This window comes from Rhipicephalus microplus, unplaced genomic scaffold (assembly GCF_043290135.1).
Source record: "Rhipicephalus microplus isolate Deutch F79 unplaced genomic scaffold, USDA_Rmic scaffold_20, whole genome shotgun sequence".
Lineage (NCBI taxonomy): Eukaryota > Metazoa > Arthropoda > Arachnida > Ixodida > Ixodidae > Rhipicephalus > Rhipicephalus microplus.
In genome coordinates, this window is record NW_027464593.1 from 7562396 (window position 1) to 7590317 (window position 27922).

General features: G+C 47.0%; 1 long non-coding RNA gene across 1 annotated transcript; it reads left to right on the top strand.

Moving 5' to 3' along the window:
• The first annotated feature begins 225 nt into the window (after positions 1-225).
• On the top strand, positions 226-25409 carry LOC142785272 (uncharacterized). The gene is made up of 2 exons (XR_012888906.1): positions 226-536; positions 24906-25409. It is a non-coding gene; the product is annotated as an uncharacterized LOC142785272 (long non-coding RNA).
• The last annotated feature ends 2513 nt before the right edge of the window (positions 25410-27922 follow it).

A 27922-nucleotide genomic window follows, 5' to 3' on the forward strand; every position in this document is an offset into this window, starting at 1 on the left:
GAATAATCTCGCATGATAAAAGACCGTTGACATGGAAAGTAAAATAAATACCACTTCGCGGAGAGCCATACACACGAATCTCAATATTAAAAGCAGTGGTATTGTCGACTGAATTCAAGAATCCTGTGACAATGGTTCTTCTTTATTCTAGGAGTTATGTAAATGGAAGGTTCTCAATAAGAAGACAGTTGGACGTGCCCAATTCTGTTAAGTGCTATGACGATGGCCAACAGCACAAGTTCTGCAATCCTTTTAGCTGCCATTGTTTTGCTTACGCTTGACAGCAAAATTCCTTTGTCGGGACTTGCTAAACCAATGCCCTGGCCAATGTGGTCGAATGGGCAAAACAGTCAACAACAAAGAGCTCAGCAAGAAGCTTTAAGGCGCGCTGCGGAACAACTACGACAATTACAGCAACAACAAGCACGGCAAATATCACTGGAACAACAGCGACGACAACAGCAAATAAGAAGAACACAGAATAGGCAGAATTGATTCGTAAAGTGATTGGAAAAAGATGCCACATCGTCTCAGCCGTAAGTACACTGCTGTATTCAAAACTGCTTCGGATACGTACTAACTTCTGGATAACGTAAAGGAGTGTCGAACTAAATTCAACCAGTTGGCCACCGTAATTAAATTCGGAACTGCAAGGAGGGCCAAGACATAGAAGAAGGATGGAGCAGGGGAAGATGCAGACTACCGAAACGGCCGCTAGCGTTGGAATTTCGTAGGAGTCTGTGAAAGAGTGTGAAATAAGGCTGCGAAAACCAAAGCTTTAAAAGTGAAATTCTTCATTCTTAGAAGTAATACGAAAAAAAACTCTGCGTTAAATCACGCGTCCGCTCTCTACGAAATCCCCCAAAACGCAGGCACGCCATCCGTCGCCTCTCGTCTACGTAACCACCAACCACTTTCACAAACACAATGCGCGGAGATCAACGCACAGCTCTTCCTGATGCCTAAAACCGAACAGCAAAGGAAAAACAATAAGAACTATCAATTAAGCAATATAAACGCAATAATAAACAACCACCAACAATAAAGCACAATATTAAGGAAACAACAACGCAGTCCTTAAGTTTGCTAACAAGCAAGAAACGGCTTGAGGCGCACGAGTTGAACTACTACAGGTCACGCACGCTGCCGTTGAGAGTTCGTGATGCCGTCGGAGCCAAACTCATAGTCACGGGTACGGAGACGTCGAACTACCTGGTACGGTTCGAAGTACCACAGCAGAAGCTTTTCACTGAGGCCAGGTCGACGTAGTTCACTGAGGCCAGGTCGACGTATTGGCGTCCATACCAAAACGCGGTCGCCGGGCTGGTATTTTACAAAGTGTCGTGGAATACTGTAACAGCGGCTGTCGGTTGTCTGCTGGTCTTTGATGTGGAGGCGGGCGAGTTGGGCTTTTTTGGTGCGCTGAAGGTTTACAGTCACGTAAAGACTCTCTTCGTCAGTAACGTTTGGTATATAGCACGGCGTCGAGTGTCGTGGTCGTGTTCCTTTTATAGACTAACATGTTTAGTGACATCTGCGTCGTCTCCAGTACTACCGTGTTGTATGCCAAGGTCACGTACGGAAGGATGGCGTCCGTTGTCTTGTGTTCAACATTGACGCACAGTACGGTCCATTCTTAAGGGGAACACGCGAAGGTGTGGCCGTGGACCGCGTAGCGCGAACTGGTGGCGAGATTTGTAAACGTGGCGCACGCGCATATAAGCGCCAAGACGGTGAAATCGAAGGGGTGGAAAGTAGCAGGCAAAAACGAACAAGACGGTGCTTGTTCGATTTGGCCTGCTACTTTCCACCCCTACACCTGCCGAGCGCTTTTATTTCCGCGGAGCAATTCATGCCACCGCTGGCCTGCCGGTGACCCGTCAGGTAGTGAGCAGGCACACGAACGGTCCAGGTTGCTTCTCGCCGTGGTGTCTCAGCAGTTTTGAAACGAACTGACTGACACTTACAGTGCTAGACGTTCGAATAAAGGCAATATACAATGAAAAGCAATGCAAATATCTTGAGATACATGTTAATAAACACTTCATGTAATGTCGGGGTTAAATATCTTAAATCACCGTTGCGTTTATGAGTAACCAAGTGGAAAACTCCAGATATTTCATCCAGTGGGGTTGAAAACAAAGTACACTGACTTCGACTATTTCCGCCTCCATCGAAAAAGTGGCTGCTGCGGCCGGGATTTGATAAGGTGACCTGCAGGCCAACAATCGAGCATCATAAGCCACATATCATTGTGGTGAGTTAAGAAAGCACTTGAGGATTAATCTTTTCGAAGGATCAATACAGCGTGATACATAAGGATGTTCTGGGTCTTTCTTGCACATCCCGGCAAGTACTAGTGAAAACGTTCAAAATCATGTGAATTTATGATTATAGAAGTTTTACCAGAAGAAGCTACATAGAAGTGTAGAGGACGACTACGAGAACCCTTTCATCATCAGGTGCCTTGGCCACGTCAGATATAAAAGCTGGCATCACAGAAAATTTGTTCAGCGAAAAATTACGCGTGCCACTGTGTCATTCCGTGAAAGCGATAACAATTACCGTTACTTGCGTAACCTACAGTATCAATGTTCACAGAAATGTTAGTCGTAAGCTTTGTAGAACGCTCGAACCAGTCGGCTACCTTTGATAACCGACAAGGAAATTGGTGCTTCACGCAACGAGCATAACCGCATTCTTCCAATCGCTGAAACATATTGCCGCGAACCATGCATTGGGTTTGTTTATTTGTGTTTTGTTTTTTTCGGCCTGGCTGGCCGTCCTGTGCTATCGCTGTTTTCACAGCGTTTCGAACAAACGCTACCACAGCGTTTCGAACAAACGCTATCGAACAATGCTTCAAGCGTTGTTCGATAGAAACAACGCTTCAAGCGTTGTTTGTTGGAGGCGATGTTCGAACGAACAGCGTTTTTAACAAACGCTATCACGGCGTTCTCGATACAAATCGACTATTCGAGAAACCCTCGCGCCGAGGGATATAAATTCCCGCACAGCCGATGCCGCGTCATTCGATCGCCGACGCTCACTAGCGTGCCCGTCGTTTTGCTGGCCGCTGTTTCGCCGCCTGTGTATTTTTTCAGTTGTTAGGGGAGCACCGGTTCGCTCTAATAAACTGCGTCGTCCTTTGCTGCGTGACATCTGGTGGAGGTGCGGGGTAGCAGGGTGACGTGATCGTCGGCGATCCTTACAGCAGCACGGTGTCCGAGGTTCGGCTGCGGCGTCGTGGAGTGATCGGAAGAAAACGTTATCGACCTGGTCTGCAGATCAATTATTGCGCCATTGCCCGTCAAAAAGTCCATTCCGAGAATTACGTCGTGGGAGCAGTTAGGCAAAATGACGAACTCCGAAGGGTACGTAGTGCCGTCTATGGTGACGCGCGATGTGCACATTCCCCTTGGGGTCACTAGGTGGCCTCCTGCTGTGCGTATATGCGGACCGTCCCATCTGGTCGTAACTTTCTTTAGCTTGGACGCGAATAACCCGCTCATGACCGAGTAGCCGGCTCCCGTGTCGATGAGGGCGACTACGTCAAGGCCGTCGATGGACAACTGGACGTCGGATGCCGCTTTCCTCGAATTTCGGGTGCGTCAGGGCGTCGTATCGCGGCTTGCACGTGTTGATGGTCGGGCACTATGCGTCGTCATCGTCGTCTTCTCAGCGGCAGGCTTCGTCATTTCGGGTACGCGTCGCGCAGCGTAGCTGTCGTCGTTTTCGGGGGTCTCGTCAGGGTGTCGTCGGGTCGTCGTGATGAGGGCATGTCGTGAGTCACGGTCTTGCGTCGTTGGAGGGTTTTCATTTTCTCGCCGTTGTGCAACTTCACCTCCAGAAGTTGCTGCTTTTAGTTTCTCCCTCGTGGGCTGGGGGACCTTCCACGGGCGAAGTCAGCATGGCTGCGACGATTGGGGTTTGGTACGGGTAGGGCGACGGTGAATGGCTGAAACCGGATGGTACGGCTGGTGTTCGACAGGTATTCTTCGATCTCAAATGGGCGCTGGCCGGCTCGCGGGTGAGGTGCGTCGACGGAGAACTCACGCAAACCCAGCCTCTTGTACGGGCAGCGGCGGTAGACGTGGTCGGCCTCTCCGCAGTGGTAGCACAGCGGACGATTATCTGGCGTTCGCCACACCTCGGTCTTCCTGGGCGCCTGGTTTCGGGTTACAAGGGGTCGGGCGGGCGACATTGGGCGGCGGTACGGCGGGGCCTCTTGATAACGGGTTGGGACGGGTCGGGGTCGACGAGCAGCAGCGGAGTAGGTCATCGCTTGTGGTTCGCAAGGTGCTTCCGACGGCGTGGAATTCCCCAGTGCTTGCTGAACCTCCTCGCGGACGACGTCAGTGAGGGAGGTGACTTGGGGCTGCGGCGTTGCTGCGAACAATTTCCTCAGTTCCTCACGAACGACGGCGCGGATGGTCTCCCGCAAGTCTTCCGTCGCCAATCCGGGGGCGTTTACCGGGTTCACCGAAACGGGTGTTGAGTGGTCTATCGTATTGCCGCGAACGCATATCCAAGGTCCTCTCGATCATCGAAGCCTCGGTGATGAACTCAGCGACGGTCTTAGGGGGGTTGCGGATGAGTCCAGCGAAGAGCTCTTGTTTAACTCCCCGCATCAGAAAGTGCACCTTCTTCTCTTCTGCCATTTCGGGGTCAGCTCTCCGGAACAGCATCTTCATCTCCTCAGCGAACAGTACAACACCTCCGTGAGGGTGTGGCACTCGCGTCTCCAACAAAAAGGCGGCTCGTTCTTTCCGCACAACCGTAGCAAATGTTTTGAGGAATTCGCTTTTAAAGACAGTCCAGTTGGTTAGGAAGCCTTCATGGTTCTCAAACCACGTTCGAGCTGCATCCTCCAAATAGAAGAAGACATGACGAAACGTTTCTTCGTCATCCCACCTGTTAAAGATGCGGATGCGCTCCAGCTTCTCCAGCCACTCTTCCAGGTCTTCACCAGGAGATACTCGGAATGATGGGGGCTCACGAGGTTGTTGCAGAACGACGTTAGGGTTGGTAGCGCTCGTCATGGTGCCTGCGTTGATCATCGTGCTTTTTACGTCTTCTTTCCTTTTTTTATCCGGGAGCAGTCCGAACTCTGGCTGAAGGCCTTGCTGTCGGCGGCTGACACGAGTTGGGCGTGCTTGTCGGCTTGGCAATGGCTTAGAATTCATGTACCCCGCACCTCCACCAGATGTCACGCAGCAAAGGACGACGCAGTTTATTGGAGCGAGCCTGTGCTCCCCGCGCAAGCTTGATGATCGCCGTTTATTGTGAAGCTGCTGCTCCTGACGTCGATGCTATCGTGGAGACTGACCAATGATTGCTTCTAGACCGCGGTGTGTCTGTCGCAAGAGGCATTGCGTGGTTTAAGCAACGCAGATCCCACGTTTTGGTGACCAATTTCACCGAGGAGCACCAGCATCGAAACATGGGCGCTGCAATTGCGTTCCTCGAAGAAACGCAAGAAGCGAGTCAGGTGATCGCGGTCGCCACCTTTGAACGCGCACGCGCAGATGCTTCCAGGCTGCCACATCCTTTCGACGTGAACCCGGGGCTGTCGCAAGAAAATCGGGACAGATTACTGGAGCTGCTCCGTCGCTACAGCGAGTGTTTTTTCTCGAACTCGAAGTTACGTCAGACACCTTTGGCGAAACACCGGATAATAACCGAAGAACGACGGCGTACCACCCCCAAACGAATGGACTAACGGAACGGCTCAATAAGCAATCGCGGATATGCTGTCTATGTACGTCGACGTTGAACATAAGACGTGGGACGAAGTCCTCCCGTACGTCACGTTTGCGTACAACACGGCTATTCAAGAAACCACGCAGATGACACCGTTCGAGCTCGTCTACGGAAGACGGCCGACCACGATGCTCGACGCCATGCTTCCGCACGTAGAAGACGACAACCTCAACGCCGACGTCCAAGGATACCTCCAACGTGCGGAGGAGGCCCGTCTGCTCGCTCGAGCTTGTATAACGGACCAGCAACTCGTGGATGCCGGACGCTACAATCTCCGACGCCGCGACGCCGAGTTGCATCCTGGAGATCGTGTGTGGGTTTGGACTCCCATTCGACGACGTGGACTCAGTGAGAAACTTCTACGACGCTATTTCGGACCCTACCAGATTCTACGACGTGTTGGCGAACTAACGTACGAAGTGATCCCCGATGGGGACTCCCGTACATCACGACGACGCACGCGGCCCGAAGTCGTCCATGTGGTTTGCTTAAAACCTTTCTACGGACGATGACGAAATTTTATTTTAATTTTTGTGGACTGTCCCTTATGTTAGCATCGGGTCGATGCACTCTTAGAGGGGGGGTAATGCCGCGAACCATGCATTGGGTTTGTTTATTTGTGTTTTGTTTTTTTCAGCCTGGCTGCGCCGGCCTGTGCAATCGCTGTTTTCACAGCGTTTCGAACAAACGCTATCACAGCGTTTCGAACAAACGCTATCGAAGAACGCTTCAAGCGTTGTTCAATAGAAACAACGCTTCAAGAGTTGTTTGTTGGAGGCGCTGTTCGAACGAACAGCGTTTCTAACAAACGCTATCACGGCGTTCTCGATGCAATTCGACTATTCGAGAAACCCTCGCGCCGAGGGATATAAATTCCCGCACAGCCGATGCCGCGTCATCCGATCGCCGACGCTCACTAGCGTGCCCGTCGTTTTGCTGGCCGCTGTTTTGCCGCCTGTGTACTTTTACAGTTGTTAGGGGAGCACAGGTTCGCTCCAATAAACTGCGTCATCCTTTACTGCGTGACAATATAGCATGGCTTTAGCGCGCGTTGAGCGCTAGGGCGGGGAAGTTGCACACGACGCAGCGCACGATTTCCTTGAAAATTCTGTGCGCATTCTCAACTTTTCTGAATCGCGCCCAACAGTTAGCGCCCAGCGGACCACCTGCCGCACGCTCACGTGTTCCCCCTAACAGTGAACCGTACTGTACATGGCTGACATGTCGGCGCTCGTCTTTTTTAGCCGCTCATTGAGGCCGTTGTTCTGTGAGTGGCACGCTGTAGCGTGGTGGTGGCTTCTGTGGCTGTATGTCCAGATCGCCTGAGTTAACTGGGCAGTGAAGGCCGTACCTCTGTCAGCGATGAAGACCTCTGGTGCTCATTACGCCGTACGATGTCTCCAACGAAGAACTTCGTAACATCAACAGCACATCCTCTATACGCAGGGCCCTTGTTTCGGCATAGCGGATGAGGTAATTGTTGGCGACAACGATCCATTTATTGCCACAAGTCGACGTAGGAAACGGTCGCAGTAGGGCCATACCGATTTGCTGGAACGGTCGTGGAGGTGGTTCAATCGGCTAAAGAAAGCCTGCTGGTCTTGTTGGTGATGTTTTTTGTCGTTGACAATCTCGCCATGTCTTGACGTGACGAGTGACATTAGCGGCGAATCATGGCCAATAGTACTTTTTCCTGTATTCTTGCGAGCATACGGGAAAGACCAAGGTGTCTAGCCGGGAGGTAGTCATGCAGGGCTTGAAGTACTTTTGGTCTCATGAAGGTGTTTAGCTCGAAGTGGTGAGAAGTTCTTCTTTAGGAGAACTTCTTTTTGCTAGAAGAACGACGACAGTCCGCTCTTGAATACCTTCGAGACGGTGGTGCTGTTACACTCGAGGAATTCCACAGAGCTCTTGAGTTCTAAGTCAGCTCGTTGTCGCTCGGTGAAGTCATCGGCACATGTTTCCCAAGAAGCAGTAATCATTCGGGTCATCCGGCAGAAGTGGTTCCACGGCGGCTCGAGAGAGGCAGTCGGCGTCAGAGTATTTTCTTCCACACTTGTAACCGACGTTAACGTCGAATTTGTCTCAGGCTCCACCACGCGAGGCTACCCAAAGGGTCTTTCAAGTTAGCTAGCCAACTCAAGGTGCAGTGGTCGCTCACAACTTCGAAGGGCCTGCTGTAAAAGTAGGAGTGGAACTGTAATGTAGCTCACATCATCGCAAGGCACTCCTTTTCTGCTGTAGAATAGTTCGCCGCTGGCTTGCGGATTTACCGGCTAGAACAACTGATGGTTCTTTCCAGTCATTCAGTTCTCTGCACAAGAGCGGTGCCGAGTCCTACAGTACTTGCGTCAGTGTTTATTTGCGTCCCGGGGACTCATCCGAATTCGCGAGTAATGAACACAACAGCAGGCGTCGTCTTTGCTCTTGAAATGCTCTCTCCTGTGATGTTTCCCACTTGTACTCGACGTCAATCCTGGTAAGCTTAGTGGGCAATTCAGCAATGCGGGCGAAGTTTTATACGAACAATTTGCACTACGCGCACAGACCGAGAAATCGGCACATGGCCTTCTTTTTGGTGGGCGGCGGGAAGTCGTCAATGGCGGTTGTTTTCCGTGGATCAGGAAGGATCTCAGACTTGGAAATCACGTGTCATAGGGCCAAGTGCTCTTTGTACGTGAATTGGCACTTTTCTGGCTTTAGCGTGAGTCCGGAGGTCTTGATGGATTGGAGTACAACTTCAAGGTGCCGATGATGCTCGTCAGAGCTCAACGAAAGCAAGAAGACGTCGCTTAAGTAAAGAGACAAGTATGCCACTTTAATCCTGCTAACACTGTATTCATAACGCGTTGAAAAGTCGAAGGTGCCGAGCGAAGACCGCGGCATGACCTTGAACTCGACGATGGGATGTGGTGCTATAAACTCAGTCTTCTCTCCGTCTCTCGTCGACATCAATTCGCCAACAGCCAGTCTTGAGGTCCATCAACAAAAAGCAGTTAGCGTTGTGGAGTCGTTACAGGGTGTTGTCGGCACACGGGAGGGCGTAAACGTCCTTTTTTGTCACTTAGTGTAGGCGACGATAGTCGACGCAGAACTGCAGGGTTCCGTAGTTTTTCTACGACAACACCCTGGAAGACGTCCAGTGACTCTTCGACGGCTGAATAATGTCGTCAGCATTTCGTCGACTTGTCTTTTTGTGGCCTCGCGTTCTCGCGTCAAAACTCTGTAGGGGCGCTGCCATAGTGCTCTGGAACTTTCCTCTGTTATGATGCAATGTTTCGCCATTTGAGTCTGGCGACTTTTTGCGACAACGAGAACCAGCCCTTGTATTTAAGGAGCAGGGCCTTGAGCTGTTCTTCCTTATGCTTCAAAAAGTTCAGTTTCACGTCGAAATCAGATTGGGAACGTGGATTTGTCGAGCCAAGTTCGGAAGCTTCGGTGAGGGTGAATCACTAGCGCCAACAAATTCTTCTACGGAGCCAATCGTCGTAAAAATGCTGAGGTGCCTGTAGTTTTGGCTGAAGTTGGTCATTTCTTTCACTTTCCCATGTCTCAGCGCAGCGATGCCTCCTGCGACGTGAATCTGATGGCTAAGAAACAGGTGCTTGTTGCCCTCGATGATGTCTTGAAAATCTGTGGGGGTTTCGGTGCCGATTGAATTGATGACGCTTCGGTAAAGCGGAATAGTGACTACGTCTTCCAGCACATATAATGCATAACTCCTTGGTGTTGTGGAGGTCGGTAGCTTGGTATCTGAGGTTAATGTTATAGAGTCAGAACCCAGGTTGAAACAGCGCCGTATAGACTTAGGAAGTGCATCCCAAGGGTCACATGCCTGCAGCAATGTTAAAGTATTGCAGCGTTGTCGTCGGCTGCGGAGGATGTTCAGCAGTTCGTGGTACGGCTACCACAATTTCCTCAGTTAGTGGCCTTAGTTTTCCGAGTGTGGGCTCGGGAGCGGCGCCGCATAGGGCTCGTCTACTGTCGGCGTTATGACATGTAGTAGCCTGGCAACGTGGAACGGTAAAGTCGTCAGGGCGTCCACTGTGCTCCTGTGAGGTAGTCGGCGATATCTTGAGACCGTTTACAGCGCTTTAGGCCGCGTTCACACTGAGCATTCCGGCCGCCGAAAGTGCTCTGAATCCGGTTCGGTGGCGGCGAGATCCGCCGAAAGGGCCCTCTCCGCGCCGATCACTCCCGGACCGATTTTTGCAGCGTCTGCCGCCGAATCGGTCACCGCGGACCAATAGAAGCACTAGTCAAGGAATTTCGAGAAATGGCGGCCAAGCCCTACTCACTTGTTATGCCGCAGTGCACGTAACTGAATGTTGAAACCAACGGGAGTTTAACCTACTCTGTGCCTGTTTCGCCTCCGTATTTCGTGAAAGAGGTGACCGAGCTTGCTGTTGGCGTGACCGAGCTTGTTGCGGTCTTACAGAGCAAAATGAACCCACTAACGCCGCTGGCGTCAGTGGTTTTTCTGCTCTTCGTGCATTACAAGACAGCCACTTGACAGTAAAGTAAGCAGTACTGTCTTTTCGTGCTTCTTGCGTACGAGAATCGTCGAAGTATACACCACCGGATAGCGTAGTAGAGTTTGCGAGCCGCGACAACAACCGGGTGACAGCGCATCCATCCCGCGTTCGCCCCGTAGTAGATGGCATATTCGCCAGTGCGGGGCGCGTCCAGTGCGAACGACGCTGCATTTCGGCAGCAAGGAAATTTCGGTCGCTGTAGATAGCGCATGTTTCAGAGTGAACTAGGCATTAAAGGTCAAACCACGTAGCCAAAACACGAAGCTTTCATTCTGACGACAAATCTGGCTACGCGGTTTCACGTCGAAACCGCGTAGCCAGGTTTGTCGGCACTGGCACCAGCAGTAGGTGTGGCCAGCTTTCCTGCAGCGGTGGCATAGTGGGCGATGATCGGGAGCGTGCGAAGCGTCAGCTTTCCTACGCGTGTATCACTGGCCGGCTGGCAGCTGGTGTACGACGGTTGGGGCGGCGATGTTGTCTCGCGGCAAAACTATGGCAACGCGGCGTCTTGAATTGGGCGTAGAGAATTGGCCCGACAGCGGGCTGCTGCAGCATAGCTCATGGCTTGCACCTCCGGCTGTGTAAGCTGAAGAATGCCCAGCGATTGATGAGTCTCCTTGCGCACGACCTTCGTGATGAAGTCCACTTGAGGCTGAGCTGAAGGTATCAATTTCCGCAGCTTCTCTTGCACGATCGCTCGGATAATCTCATAGAGGTCGGTGGTTCTTAGCGCTTAGGCGTCGGCGTAGCTTGCAGCCGAGAAGCTGCGGTTGTTCCGCAGTGTCCCCATCTCGAGCGTTTATTTATAGTGATCGTTTCAAGGCAGATTCAGCGGCCGTCTTTGACGTGTTTATGGTCAGTCCGGCGAAGAGTGCTTGCTTCGCACCCCACATAAGGAAGCTCACTTTCCTCTCCTCGATGATGTTGGGGTCGGCTTGACGGAAGAGCCGGATAAACTCTTCGACAAAGACGTTCGCGCTTTCGTTGGGAAGTTTAACACGCGTCTCCAATGCAATAGTGGCACGTTACTTGCAAATGATGCACGTGAAAGTGCTCAGGAACGTCGTACAAAAGACATCCGAGGTTCATAGGGTGGGTCCCCGGTTCTCGAACAATGTCTTCGCGGCGTCTTCTGGGTAAACGTAGACGCAGTTTTTTGTCGGTGTCCGAGCTGGTGAAGACGGTGGCTCTGTCGTAAGTCTCTGGGCAGCTTTTTGGGTCTTTAATCTATGATCCCCGGAAAGTGGGACGCTCTGTGGGTTGCTAGAGCAGCATAGGTGAAGGTGGTACTGGGGCTGTCATCGTCGAAGTGGTCAAGCTCATGCTTTTAGTCTTCCGGATTGGGTCAGGTAGAGGCCGGAACTCTAGTAGGTGTCATTGCTTCCAGCAGCTGGCTCGCTGCTTAGCGTTGGGAAAGATGTTCCCTTGACGTTGTAGGCTCGGCTGGCAGCTGGAGGGAGGTGCTCGGTGCATGGAATGGGAAGCACCTTCACTAGCTGTCACAGGGTAGTGACGTCGACGAAGGGAGCAGACAGTAGGTTGAAGAATAAACTCTTTATTCAGCCCTATTGTAGCTACGTAAAACGAAATATTACAGCAAGACACTGGCACTGGTAGCGGCGAGCAGAGCGTTGGCCGTCGATCAACTGACAAGCGGCGAAGCGTGTTCACGTTCATACTCTTGCCATGGAACGTTCTGGCGTTACCCCTAGCGAATACGTTGGTTCCAGAATAAATTGAAAATTTTCGCGAAGTGGGCATAATTTTAACAAAACAGTCTACTATAATCATGAACATTTCTGAGAGGCGCAGTTTCCGGTAAGCATTCTGGAGAAGCTTTGTGGCCGAAAACCATTTGAAACAAAGGTGAAAATAAAAAAAAAACTCAAGTGCAAATATTTAGAGCGTAATATTTTTCACCAATAGGCTTATCAGGGGAGACACTTGCTACACGTGCAATGTAATTCGCGCTCGACCAATGAACAAGGCGCGACTTTTAGTAGACGTAATGGCTGCAAACTGCCACACAAGTGTGCTGTTGCCAGCGGTTCCTGATCAACATAGGTCGGAAGCGTGTAAACCGTATGAAAACATTCTGTGAAAAAATGATTTTTTACCGTGCCTGATACGGCTGCGTGCGTGGTCGTATCAATACCTGCCCAGAACTGGCAATTCCAGTTTGCCTCTACTGATTGAACATTATGTGTTGTTTAACGTCCCAAAACCACCGTAATATTATGAAAGACGCCACATTGGAGGGATCCAATATTTTCGACCACAAATGCAGCCGCCGCAACCGACCGAGATTCATAGCCACTAGACTACCACGAGGGGGGGGGGATTTATTTTGCCGCTACTGTGGAGGCAATCGAGCATTTAGCGATGCACAGAAAGAGCCTTGTTGTGAAAAAGGCCGCCTTAAAAATGCCACACGCCAACGCCTTCAGGCCCAGTCTAGGCATGAGAGTTACGAACGTGATGAACCTTTGAAACTTAATCGAATCCCTGTACAAGTTTGACGCGATAAGGCTGCTACGGCAAAGTTTTCTTCTCGCTTTTCAAGGGATCCCACTACTGACGAGTTGCTTCCCCTCGTACTTGTTGCTTCCCCTCATCAACCCCATTTTGCCCTCTGTAGGGCATATGACCCTCCCACGCTCTGCCAATCAACCAGGTCTTTCGCATTCTGCTGCCACGTTATATAGCCTTAAGTGCAGGGGGATAAACAAAAAGCAGTGCCGGCGAAGAACTCACATGAAGCTCGGGAAGGTGACACTAGTGCCTATTGTACCAAAGTAAGTGCCCCCTGATAATGAACAATAAATGCATCTTGAACAAGCACATGTGCACATCGCAACCGCTGGTCATATCATTTACTCCCTACTGCAATGGCTGCATTTTTTATAGAGGCATAAGTGGTGTTGGGTCGTGTGCTCCAATTCGGGTGCACGTCAAACAACCCCAGATGGTTGAAATTTTTGAAGCCCTCCACAACGGCGTCTCTCGTAATCGTATGATAATTTGGGGGCATTAAATTCTACATGTAAATCAAATCAATATATCCACGTCACATAAACGAGGGGCCTTAGGAACGCGGCCATCGGACACCTTTTTTGCAGCCTGCCGGCCATATCTCTTTGTTCTAGAACGGCGTTCATAACTTTGTTCATGGACGTAATTTGCAATATTCATTCTTATTATGAGCCACTCAATGCACTCACTATGCTGTAGGCATAACCACAGAATACAAATTGAGAGACTCATAAGCTTAGGCTATAAGAATGGAACGCGGTTGCGATATTTTCTTCCTAGGGTGTACTCCACCCACTCAGTGCATACTTTTCATTTTATAATGTTACTATGAAGTTTAACTTGCGAGTTACTAAAATGTAATTCATAAAGTTAATTGTGGCTTATGTCAGTGAAGCTTTCACGAAGGCTGCATTTTATGTAATGTGTAGCAAACCTTAAACATCCAGCAATTTTGTGTGTGAAAGGTTTTCAAACTTGCTATGCACCCATTATGTGGTTGTACGCGAAGAAACACGTATGTGTTTCCTGGTGGGTGACCTGTTTCAAATGACAAAGTCATTATGATATATGTTCTTATGCCCGATCGTTATGTAGGCATGTGACATGCAATATCATTGCGATGCTACATTTCCGGTGAAGCCCGTATACATAAGAAGCATGTTTTAGTGAATGAACCCAATTTTTACCGCATTTTCAAGCAGAGAATGTTCTTTTCATTAAAATTCTGAGGAGATCGCTGGCTGTGCATGGCAGAACACCTGCTCACCACGCAAACGGCCTGGGTTTTTTTGTCATTTGGTCACACAAATATTTATATTGTGATTGATATTGACGGAGGTTTTCATCTATGACTCATGCACCAGTTCATAATTTTTCGCTCAGAACCAACAAGTGTGACACCGGAATACCCTGACATAATCAATACACTCCAGAAATATTTACACCCCAAAAGACACAAAAGGGGTGTACGCATTGAAAGCGCCAATATAAACACCCTTTTTACACTCCATTTTTAAAATTTGAGGTGTTCGTGAATAAACACCCTCAAAACATTCAATTTACACCCTTATATTTGGGGTGTTATGAACAAGGCTACAAATGATTGATTGATATGTGGAGTTTAACGTCCCGAAACCACCATATGATTATGAAAGACGCTGTTGTGGAGGGCTCCGGAAATTAGGACCACCTGGGGTTCTTTAACGTGCACCCAAATCTGAGCACACGTGCCTAAAACGTTACAAATGCACGACATTTTCGGGCAGTTTTGCTTATACTGTTAAAATACATTACTCCTACAACCAGCTGCTTGCGGGTATAGTAATGAATCGAAGCAAGAAGTAATGGGACCGAAACGCAGTTTTCATCGATAAAGCACACAAACTACTGTAAGATGGAAGATACATTAGGAGCACCGCTTGTTCAATAGAGTAAGAGCCACTGCTCTTGTATCTGTTTCTTTCATCTGTGTCATTTGCGCGATTAGTCAACACTCACAAAGTGGACTGATTTGCCTGAACAAGATATTGTTGCGCATATTGGTGTAGCCATGCATAGAACACTAACCCCTCCCCTCGTCCCCCATAAGGTCGAAGCTTTTAAAGCTGAAGATAAAACGTCCGCAATCTGCAAAAAAAGCAACACCACGCAGTTGTTTAGCCATAACCACCACGTTAGCAGGCCATCAGGTCCCTTAAAAACGCCCCGCAGGTACGCCGGCGCAAGTAGGCGTTTGGTGTGTAGCGACACCATGGACCCGAGCTAACGGGGCAGTTTTGACTCCCTCCCGCGCCTAGCCGTGTGTGGCTTTGCGGTGTCCGGGAAAAGGGGATCCTGGGGGTTGAGCTGACGCTGGGTGATTGGACCTTTAAGGCCCCCCGGCAGAAGCAACACACCCCTTTGGCCCCGGCTTCACGTAGACGGCACCCCCGGATTGACCCGCCCGGGGGGAATCGGCAGTTGCCTTTTCCTGTCTCCACCTCACATCTTCGTCTTTCCTCTCACTTTAAATCTTTCCTGTCCTCTACTCACTTCCATTGACTTCCGTGTTTCCTGGCGGCAAGGGTTAACCCTGTGTGGCTATCCTACCTTGGATACACCATATTCGGTTATAGTGGTGGCGTACAGCTGGCGTTTGCGGGGCCTGTACTTACAGACACTGCAGCGTCCCCTTGTAGGACTCCATGGTGGGTGGCTGGCGCCGCTGCCGAAAGTTAGCATTTACATATGGCTTGTTCTTTCCCCCCACTCCCTGATCGCCCTCAGAAAAGAGGGCGCACCGATGAAGTTTTCCAGTTTTTTGGTAACCAGAAAGTATCTTTTCCCCGATTTCATGTTATTCACGCTGACACACCCGGCAAATCAGTGCGAACACTTTCACCTTTTCTAGTATCAAAGTCTTTGACGGAAATCTTTGGCCCAGGATATAAAGCAACGAGAATGGCAAGTGGTGACCTCCTGTTGGAGGTCCGCGACCAGAAACAATATGAGAGACTGCCTAATCTAGTGAAATTTGGAGATACCAAAATAATAGTAGCCCCACACCGAACCATGAACACCACCCGTGGCGTTGTTCCAGATGATGACCTGTTAGGGCTTACGGAGGCTGAACTCCTGGAGGGTTTTAGCGAACAAATTGTCATCAACGTGAAGCGAATTAGGATGAGGCGTGATGGCAAAGAAATCCAGACTAAGCACCTGATACTCACCTTCAATTCAAGTGTACTGCTCGACTCCGTTGAGGCTGGGTATATCAAGCTTCAAGTGAGGCCATATATACCAAATCCTCTCCGATGTTTCAAATGCTAGCGGTTCGGCCACAGTTCACAGAACTGACGAGGCCGCCTAACTTGCGCGAAATGCAGTGCTGAAGAGCACACATCAGATGCCTGTGAAAACTCTCCTCACTGTGCGAACTGTAATAGGAAACATGCCGCATACTCGCGGTCATACCCGTGCTGGAAAAAGAAAAAGGAAATTGTCACAATTAAAGTAAAACAAAACAATTCATTTAAGGAGGCACAAAGACAGGTGTCGTGCCTACCAGAAACTAGCTTTGCCAAAGTGGCGCGTCTGGGGGCATCGCCACGACGGCCCCTGGCGCCCGTCTGGCACACGCGTAGTGAGCCAGCGGTGACGCCATCCGCCCCCTCGGCGGCTGCATCCAGCGCTGCTCCGCCATCCAAGAAAGACCCACCAACCTCCGGGCTGGGGGCCGCAAAGGCCTTGTCTTTAGAGGCGAGGCCCTCAAAACAAATGCAGCGCTCGCAAGAGCGCATGCCCAGCGCCTCGCAAGAGGCAATGGACACAACACCGAGCATGAGGGCGCAGCCAGCACCTAAGGATCGGCGCCACTCCGTCGACCGATCCAAAAAACAAAAATCTCGTGTCATGGCCCCTGGAAAGGGTCCGTGAGCTAACTTTTCATCCTTCAGCACACAGCACAAAACACATCTAAAATGGATACACAGATGTTACAGTGGAATGTGAGAGGACTTCTCCATAACCTCGATGATATTAGAGAACTTTTTATTAAACATACTCCAAAGGTGCTGTGTGTTCAGGAAACACATCTCAAGTCCACACAAACTTTCTAAAGCTTTATGCCATCTTCCGCAAAGACCGTGACGACGCTGCCGCTTCGTCGGGCGGTGTCGCTATGGATAGTTGATAAAGGTGTTGCCTGTAAGCAATGAAACCTCCGAACTTCTCTTGAGGCAGTTGCTGTCCGAACAGTACTGTTCGGGAAGCTACTAACAATTACCTCTATTTACATTCCCCCGTGCTATCAACTCTCAAAGACACAATTTCAAAGCTTCATTGATGAACTTCCTCCGCCATATATAGTCGTTGGTGATCTAAATGCACATAGTCCTCTATGGGGTGACTCTTGTTTAGATGCGTGAGGACGCCTAATAGAACACTTTCTGTTTTCGTAAGGTGCATGTCTACTAAACAAAAAAGAACCAACGTATTATAGCACTACACACAACACATACTCTTCTATAGACCTGAGTATTGTCTCGAGTGCTATAGTTTCATATCTGGAGTGAATCGTTCCCAAGAACCCTTTTGGGAGTGACCACTTCCCGATTTTGTTAAAGTTAACAAAAGAAGATACATGCTCGCCTGACTTTCCTCGCTCGAACACCAAGTCAGCCAACTGGGAACTCTTTCGAGAAATTACATTTTTATACGGAGATGAGATTGCTGATTTTAATATAGACGATGCTGTAGCTTACCTAACAGGTTTTATTATTGACGCTGCAGTGAAATGTATCAAGCAAACCAACGGAATGACCAATAAACGTCGCATCCCATGGTGGAACGACGATTGTCGGAAAGCGCGCAATAGACAAAATAAAGCTTGGAGACTACTCCGAAATCACCCAACGGCTGAAATCCTCGTCAATTTCAAACAGGTTAAGTCCCAACCCAAAAGAACGCGTCGTGTTGCAAAGAAAGAAAGTTGGAATAGGTACATCTCCGGTATAAATTCTTACACTGACGAAACGAAGGTTTGGAATAGGGTAAACAAGTTAATGAGTCAGGAGTCACACCCCCTACCTTTGGGAAGTAGCCTAGGAGAGAGCTTGGAGGAGCAAGCGGACTGCCTAGGCGAACACTTTGAATACGTCTCAAGTGCATCGCACTACGCAGAAACGTTCTTAAGATTCAAAGAACGCCAAGAGCGGCAACCCCTTAAATCTAAACGTACATCCAGGGAAGCTTACAACTGTCTATTTTCATTAGCTGAACTTAAGGCATCTCTTGTGTACTGCAACAACTCGGCGCCAGGTGGCGATCGTATAACGTACGAAATGATCAAGTATCTTCACCCAGAAGCACTGAAAACACTCCTAACCCTCTTCAATACCATGTGGGAAGCTGGATATATTACATTGTCATGGAAATAAGCGATAGTCATCCCGGTACTTAAACAAGGCAAAGACCCGTCCTTGGCCGCCAGATACAGGCCAATAGCGTTAACAAGCTGTTTATGCAAACTATATGAGAAACTGTTAAACCTGCGCTTAACCCACTTCCTAGAAAGTAACAGTATACTATACACCCTTCAGTGTGGTTTCAGAAAGAGGAGGTCGACAATAGACCACCTTGTTCGCATAGAGACATACATCACAGATGCATTTATTCATAGGCAGTTTGTACTTTCGGTATTCTTAGACCTGGAGAAAGCGTATGATACCACATGGCGATTCGGGATCCTACGCGATCTTGCCGCCATGGGCATCCATGGGAACATGCTAAACACAATTAAAAGTTATCTGTCTAACCAAACCTTTTGCGTAAAAGTGGGAAATGCTCTCTCTAGATCATTTACCCAAGAGACAAGAGTTCCGCAAGGGGGCGTGCATAGTTGCACACTCTTTCTTGTAAAAATGAACTCCCTGCAGTCAGTCATTCCAAGCGCGATGTTTTATTCTGTGTATGTTGATGATGTGCAGATGAGTTTCAAATGATGCGATATGTCTATCTGAGAACGACAAGTGCAGCTTGGAATGAATAAATTTTCCAAATAAGCCGATGAAAATGGTTTTAAAATAAACACCCAGAAAAGTACTGGCGTACTCTTTTCCAACAAACGAGGGGTAATGCCACTACCAAACATTATGATCAAGGGAGACCAACTCTCTGTGAGCAGCGAGCATAAATTCCTAGGAACCACTTTAGATTCTAAGCTCACGTTTATTCCCCATATTAAACATGTAAAAATGAAATGTCTGAAAGCGATGAACCTCCTAAAGCTCCTATCACGTACAACAAGGGGTAGCGATCGGAAGTGTCTGTTGAACTTGTACAAAAGCCTTGTTTTGTCGCGTCTTGATTACGCCTCTATAATTTATCAATCCGCAACGCCAAGTGCTTTGAAAATCCTAGACCCCATTCACCATCTGGGTATCCGACTGGCAACCGGTGCTTTCAGGACAAGTCCGATCCAGAGTCTCTATGTAGAGTCCAATCAGTGGTCACTTCACCTGCAGCGATCCTATAGCAGTTTCACCGATTTTATAAAGGTACGCGCAAACATAAAGCATCCTTCTTATCCAGCTATAAACGATATGACCGCTGCCACCCTCTACCATAATCGACCCACAGCGAGAAAGCCGCTCTCTTTGCGTGTGAGAAGCTTAAGTGAGGAAATGGGTGTTCCGCTGCTAGAACTTTGTCCTATGCCCAACACAAAACATTTACCGCCGTGGCAGTGGCAGCTCATACATTGTGACACTTCCTTTGCCGAAATCACTAAACATGCACCAGAAGCACATATTAAAATGCATTTCGGACAACTCCAGTCCAACTACTCATGCGTAGAGTTTTATACTGACGCATCTAAGTCGCATGCCGGGGTGGCTTATGCAGCCGTCGGACCATCCTTCTCGGAATCCGGTGTGTTGCATCCGGAAACAAGTATATTTACGGCTGAGGGTTATGCACTATTGTCGGCTGTGAAACATATACGGAAATCAAACATACAAAAATCAATTATATTCACAGACTCGTTAAGCGTCGTAAATGCATTAAGATCCCATTTCAGATTCAGAAATCTGGTAATAATTGAGCTGTATTCCGTTCTGTGTACAGCATATATGTCCAACCAGCATGTTACTATTTGCTGGCTTTCTGACCATAGAAGCATCGAGGGCAATGTGTTAGCTGACCAAATGGCCACGTCAATTATATTGCGCACTATTAACCCCACAGCTACTGTCCCTGCAACAGATTTGAAACCCTTCCTACGTAAGAAACTACGAAACCACTGGCAACGCTTGTGGGACACAGAAATAACTAATAAGCTTCACTTGATTAAACCGCGGTTGGGTTACTGGCCCTCCGCTACAAGAACACGGCGAGCTGATGTCCTATTCTGTCGCCTCAGAATAGGACACACTTATGGCACCTATAGCTTTCTGCTGACTGGCGATGAACCTCTTACTTGTGGTAGATGTGGTGAGAGGCTAACCGTCCTCCACGTCCTCCTGGAGTGTCCGGAAGCTGAAAGTGAGAGAAAGAAATATTTTGCTTTAGCATACCGATATAATCTTCCTTTACATCCGACTATGTTTCTCGGTGAAGAACCGCTTTTTGATGCAAAATCAGTTTTAAGTTTTTTAAAGGATGTAGTATTGAATGTTTTAGCCCAACAGGTTCATAGCGCACCCTCTGTTCAGAGGATGCCGCTGTGATAGCAGCTTTCAATAAGCTCAGGCCTCCAAGCTCTTGTTTTAAGCGCTCTGTCGAGGCACTGGTGCTCCATGCCAAGTTTGTATTTCACATACATATCACTTTTAAACCACTTTATGTCTCCATAGCACACATCATTTGAGATTGCCATAATTTTACTATGCATATATTTTTACGCACCTATAGCGACTGTTTTTAGGCCCATTTACAGCCCCGTCACATCTGTTTTATCTACATTGCACAATGCACAGTTCAATATCATCGCTCTGGTGCTCTTTGGCCACATCTGGTCCTTGCGCCAATAAACTCCACTAATCATCATCATCAACCCTTAAAAACGAACATTGACATCATGTACTTTTAGCACGCACGTTTTCTTTGATTACAGTAGAGAATTTTCCCCTTCAAGTGTCCTTAAAAGTGCGTCATGGAAATTAGGAAGAGTACACCGACCATAAAAAATGCAGAATAAGGACATTTGGGTGACCTTGACGCAGCCTTACTCACAATGACGGGAGCCTTGTGGACTAAATTGCGAACAAAACTCTCCTCGTGGGAGCCAAAACGCATTCTGTAGTTCTCTCTTTCTCTATTTTATTTTTGTGTATCCCCTTTTATTTATGTAACTTCCCCAGCAGACGTGCTTTGGTCAAAGCCTTGAGCTTGTACGTAGTGGAAAAACAACATTCAGCCGCGGTCTTGTTCCAAGGACTGTAAGCTAAGTACAAATGTATTGTCGCAACGTGAAGACAGAAGTAGTAGTTAACAGGTTGAGAAAGTAGCAGCAGGTCAGTATTTTTATTTACTGCGCGCCAGAGTGTTCCCCTTCTTTTTGTTATTGCTTGCTGCATAAAAGCGTGCAGATGCGCGTATGCGCTTTCGTCTTCGTCTTCCTAGCAGTACGCACGTGGCAATATGTTCTCATCAAATAGTGGGACGGCCGATGCATGCAATGTTGCATTGTCATTACCTAAATGAAAGTGCTGATAAAATATCGCGAGCGTGACCCTGAATTTGCAGTGCCTAAAGACCCATAGAGCTAAGCAAAGAGCATCAGCTTAGCTTTTTTACCAGTATTCACTACATTAGGTCGGTGAAGGTGCGCTAAATATTGCTCCTGAATATTACAAATACGCGTTTTGACTAGTAGCTTGGGCTGGCCGCACTGCACCGTCACAATATTCACTGCGATTGAGATGCACTGTTGAAGATCGAGTATAACGCAACATACCACTGCTACAAAAAAAAAGCAGCGCCCACGCTATCAGTAGAGGGCCGGTGCTAGCGTTAAACCGAATCTAGCCGAACTGAGAGCGCACCGACGCCATGAAGTCTCGTCGCCTAGACAACCATGGCTGCCCGGGATCGCTGTATGCCCGGGCGCAGAGCACGGGAAAAGGAGCGGTATCGTCTTACATGTCACTGCGTGCGTTGGCTAAAATCCCTTACGTGTGTGAGCCTGTGGTGCGCGTGGCTTCTCGATCGGTAGAGTTTATTAACTGTTTATTAACCGGTACAGGTAATAACTGTTTATTTGCTTTCAATTTAGGTAGAAGTCAATTTTATTTCAACCACCACGTGGTGCAAGTTGCGTCTGAACATAGACAAAACAACTTTTTTGTGAAATTCGCAATTTTTTCTTGTAAAGTTTGACAGCTTGAGAGTTCTAAAATATTTTTTCTTCAAATATACCTTTTTTGGAATAAATATTCACTCATCCGATATTCAAGTGCAGTATTGATATAGAAAAACGCAGATATAACACATTTGGGCTAAATTATTTGAGGCGTGTGTGGTCTAAAAATGGTATTAATATTACTGAGATTCAAACTCTTTACGCAAGCCCTTCACTTTACTTCCAGACCAAATTTGTCACAGAGAAAAAGAGGTACTTATGAAATAATCTGGTTATAAAATTAAGCCGCTAGTAATTTAAAACGAGAAGACCTGCGAATATGCCTCGGACTTCCCAGGTTCGTGGCGAATAATGTATTGTACCAAGAAGCGCGATTGCCAACACTCCTCGGTCGATTCCGCATTCTAACGGTTAATACCTTCTCAAAGTTCTACAGTTTACTGGCGCGAAGATCAGAGTACGCATTTATCAGCGACCCTGACTCTTTCTTTCTTGCACAATCGCCTTGATTTCATACCCCTGAAATAGTTTTTGCTAAATAGAAACTGGATAGCATAAATGTAAACATTAGCACAGTAACTAAAACTAATTTATCAACCCTCAACACTAGAATAGAGTACGATGAAATCTTCCCCCCACAAGCCAAGTTGCAAACTCTTAGATTTTTTGCCACTACAATGAAAGATTACTTGGCACATGCAGAAACAAACAATGTAATAGCTACAGAAGCTTCTGTCAACAATGAAAAGGCAGGCGTAGGAATTGCGTCTAATTTCCTCTGCTGGTCTTTTTCAGTGAGGCTTCCAGATTTCACTCCTATATTTAAAGCCGAGCAAGTAGCTTATATTTTATCTCTTCGAAAAATTACTACAACCGAGACTAGTGCAATTATCCTAACAGACTCACCTTCGGTGTGTGCAGCCCTGACAACCTCAGAACAATCTCGTGCCCGAGCAGCGTTCCACAACATTAGCACCGCCGCACTTGAAACTCCTGAAATTAGTGTGGGACCCAGGTCACTGCGGATTACAAATAAATGAATTGGCAGATGCTTTGGCACGAGCATCACTTGTTGGACCAGTAATTTCAGTATTTCCCTAGTTAGAATACTTATCAGGAATTAGATATATGAAATTCGCTATTTTTACAGATAGTTTAGAAAATATCAGGCAATGAACAGATTTTCAGCACCTCAAATTTCAATAGAAAGCCCACTGGAGTCAATCAAAAAAACTTGAAATTATCATCTACTGATTCTGGTGCCACGTCCCCCAATTAAATTTTTATTTACACAAAGCTGGTCTGACACTTTCTCCCCTTTGTTCGTTTTACGAAGAATCAGAAACTATTGAACATTATTTTGGCTCATGTCCGAACTATGCATTAATTAGGAAAAGACCTATAGATATTCCATCTGCGAAGCTAGGTTTATATTTAACCAGAGAAATGGTTCTAAATTTTGGTACCTCTGTTTTGGGAAATTGCCACAAAGATGCATTCGATGCGGTGTGTAATTTTATTCAAGACTCTAAACGTCTTTCAACGTACAGCCCACGTTTACAGATACCTAAAAATAGCAGGTTGAGAAGTAATATTCAAATCTGGATAAATCCGTGACATACCAAATAATCGGGTTTGGTAAAACCAGCTGTCTGGTCGGCTCCCCAAATCAAGGTATAGCTATTAGTGTCTACTTTTTGTCAATTTTTTTTCTATCTCAATCTTCGGTTTTTTTCTTTTGTATAAACATACTGTCTTCATTATACAACTTTTTTTCCTTTTTTGTTGTAAACAATACTGCGGTTATCGCCCATATGAGACTATATGTTCTCTTGGCCAATCCCCCAGAGTGAGTATAAGACATGGATTCGAGGCTACAAACAAACAAACAAATAATTTTTTCACAAACATCCAGACAAGATTCCGGGAAGTTCAGGAGGCAGCCACGTCATCAAAAATATTTTGTCTGTCAAATATTCTTGCAGTTGGCTTTTTTAATGCAGTAAAATCAGCGCATTTTTTTTTTCGAATACAATTTAGATGGTCGCCAAAATGGCTGGGACGTCTGACGTGGAATGACCTAATAGCCAATTCTTCCATTATATAATCGTATCAATGTGAGCAAGTTAAAGAACACTAGTATCATTCGCATTTTAACGCGTAACTGTATAGTACTTAATTTCACAAGTTACCTGCACTGAATACCTTCTCAATGCGCATACCGTCATGTATGCTCAGTGGCATTGTGCTTTTTGCAATACAGATAAAATATGTATATGTTGTTGCGCGTGGTACTCTATTCCTTTTAATAAAATAATCGAATGAGTACCGTGGTAGATTTGCAGAAATGCACTAGCAGCTGTGTTGATGCATACTTAAGCATAGAACTTGACATTCACTTAGATTGGTCGATGCATACAGCTAATGGAACGTTATCAACTTGGAGCAGCACCTTTTTATTGGCCTGCATAAACAAGCTAAAAGGGTAAAATAAGGTTCATATCTACGGCACGAAAGGTATAATGATTCTGCCACAGCGCTTTATTTATGACGTTTATTCCTCAGCATACATTTTCTAGCATTTCTCACTGCAGTACAGCCCGATGTCGGTGAGTCTGCTTGCTATGCACTCAATTTATACTTACACATAAAAAAGCGTTAGTTATGCAGGGTGCATACTGTATGCTGCACTTTTTGTGACATTTCAGTCATTGTTCCCTGTGTATTTATTTTAGGTTTCCAGGATTGAATTTCCTGTACAGAAAAAACAGCTTCGCCCAACTTCTTTCGAAGGCACCAGTCATCTCAGCAGCTGAAGATGCTTGTACAAGCAGCAGTGACGAGCTGTGGTTTTGCAGTTAGAAGTATATCAACACTAACATTACTATATTACAACCCCAATTACACTACCTTGTCGAATGTTCTCAATTTTAATGTCGAAATTAATACTGCGAGATATAATAGGTTGTAGTGTGACTTCGGAAACTCGCTTACTCTTTCTACATGTTTTTTCTATTGTATAGGTGCCAATCAACGCCATACCTCTCAGTCGTTTCCCCAACTAGCGCAATTGTTTTTGAAAGTTGTGCGGATTTATTGTATCAAAAACAATGAATTCCTAGTATAGAGAGAAAAAACTTGGTCGCGCAAGATATTTCAAAATTTTGCAGAATGCCATCAGAGTCCTGTTTGTCAGACTTGCATTGTTTCTAGAATAAAGGCAGATGTGAGCACATGGACTTAATTGTTCTTCGCGTCGGTAATATAATCGGTTGAACCTTACGCTACATGTTGCACTACTTTGGTGTGGTGTGTGTGTGTGTGTGTGTGTGTGTGTGTTTGTGTATGTGTTAGTGCCTGCCGCATCCTAGTTTGTCGCTTTCGGCCCAGTCTACCTACACATATATACACTGGTCTTAAGCAGCTCCTTCAAGACCACGGCACCTTATTTTATCAGCTGCATGCATGCAAGTATAAGTGCAGTGGGTGACACCAGTATCTTCCTTCTTCCCTGTCAGCCGCAGAGAGGGTTCATATGTGCTTCTCCCTGAGAGAAATTGAGCCTTGGGCCAGTTGGTGATGCATGTTTAATGGAATGAAGTGCTATAAACGACTCTCCTCAACAAACAAGACTAAGCTTCAGCTCCGGTGTCTCTGCTTTTGTTGTCTCATTAATTGCGCTTCATTTGATCCAGTATGCTTATCCATATAACTGCCATCGTTTCAAGGGGGTTTTAGTGTTGCATTCAACTCGCATGGGTGTAGCTTTATCCAACATCCATAATTTAGGGGTGTTTATAAATAGCTAATAAAACAAGGTGTAACATTTCATTACAACCTACGGTTTCAGGGTGTTTCTAAACACCTGATTGTTTAGGGTGTTTCTTGACAACATACAATCGTGTTGCCCATGGGACAAAAAATACATCCTTATGAGTGTGTAATTTTAATGATTGTACAGCTATTGTAATAAAAACTTTTTATATGGCCTCCATTATGGTGTAATTGTAGAGATCAGTATTGCTACGTTTCTCGAAACCATGCGGCACATCTCCTTCATTGGTGACCAAAATATGACACACGTAAATACCTAATTTCTAATTGCAACCTTAGCTGACACTGTTCAAATTTCGCCTGCACCCTCTTCCCGTCAATCCTCCTCTCGCTATGCCAGCCCTCGCGGGACTAAGCCTTTAGACGTTGCCCCGCTAACAGGGGTGAGTTGGAGACCTCTGACATATACGATGAAGTTGTTCTGAGAGCGCTACAGCATGCAGCAGCACTTTTCAGGGGATATTTTTCTCGTTTGGTGTAACTTTTTCATGATTGTATGAAGGATTAAGACCACCTGCACTTAATCAGTCGATGGCAAGAGTGGCTCACGCCCTGACAGAAGATATGGCGCGCTTATTCTTCGCTCGAGCACCAGCTGTGACGGACGCGCTTTTCGAAAGCTGGCTATGCCACGCTTAATTAAGAGGCCCCTGCACTTCTGAAATCTCGTTACACCAGAGAGTTTGAGAATAGGGGCCCCAAGGAGCTTGGGCACCAAAGAATCTTGCGATGCGCCAGGGCGCAAGCGCAGAACTTCAGCAAATCTTGGGCTCTGGCGTTCGTGTTGACCGAAGGCCAAAGTATCGAAAACTAGCGCAGGCCCCGAAGGCGTTTTGAATGGCCGGCGAGACAAAGCAGATGCAGAACGAGCCATGGTGCCATATAACCCTCATCCCGCGTAATTTTTAATTCAGCCATAGGTTGCACCCCATGCGTTAAACCCGATGCACACTCTAAGGCAAAAGGGTGTTAAAAAGGTGTGTGGTTCGTCCTTTTGGGGACTAATGGGAAGCCAGCACCATTAATCCCATTAAGGACTAAAGGCACCGGGTCTAACAGTTGGTCCTCTCAAAGGACTAACATTTAGTCCTCACATTTACATCTTAGTGAGTAACCGTAATCCCACAGTTCACCCCGAAGGACTAAAAATTAGTCCTCACATTTGCACCTTATAGAGCGACTGTTAATTTCTACATTTACACTTTACCAGGCAACCGTTAGACCTAACAGTTGCACCTTGCCGGACGAACGGTTGATCAACTCAAATACTGCTATTGGATCAACTTTTTGTACACAGTTCAAATATTGTTTTTTGTTTTATTTTCCGCCAAACCTAATAGTTTTTTCGCCTGTTTTTCTGCGCAGTGAGCAACAAATTCCGCAGAAAAGAACACGCGAAAAAGTAGGTGGCCACCTATGTGTAACTGCTTTCACATTTACAGCAACAACGAAAGAAGAAATTGAGACATCCAAATCTTTCGTTTTTCTACATACACATGAAGTTTCCCCATTCTTTTAAGTGAATTCATGGTGAAGTGTACAAGTCTATTCTCGTGTTCAAATCTCGTTCACTCCTTGGGGAGCTCCTCCGACGGAAGCACGGAAGCAATAGATGACAGGCATTGCAGACGCGAGGGCACGCAGCCTTCTGCCTGTTGTGTTCCCTTGGCTGCATGTACAATATTATAGTAAAAATAGTTAGGCACACGTGACAGAAGATGAAGATGAACGCATAAGACAACTACGTGCACGTAGGTATGATATTATTATTATTATTATTATTATTATTATTATTATTATTATAAAAACAAGCGTTAAAATATGACACACAAATAGCTTCACCTTCACAATTCGCACAGTCCTTCTAAAGCTGCTCTGACGAAAGAGATGGATGACAGGCATCGAAGACGCCAGCGCA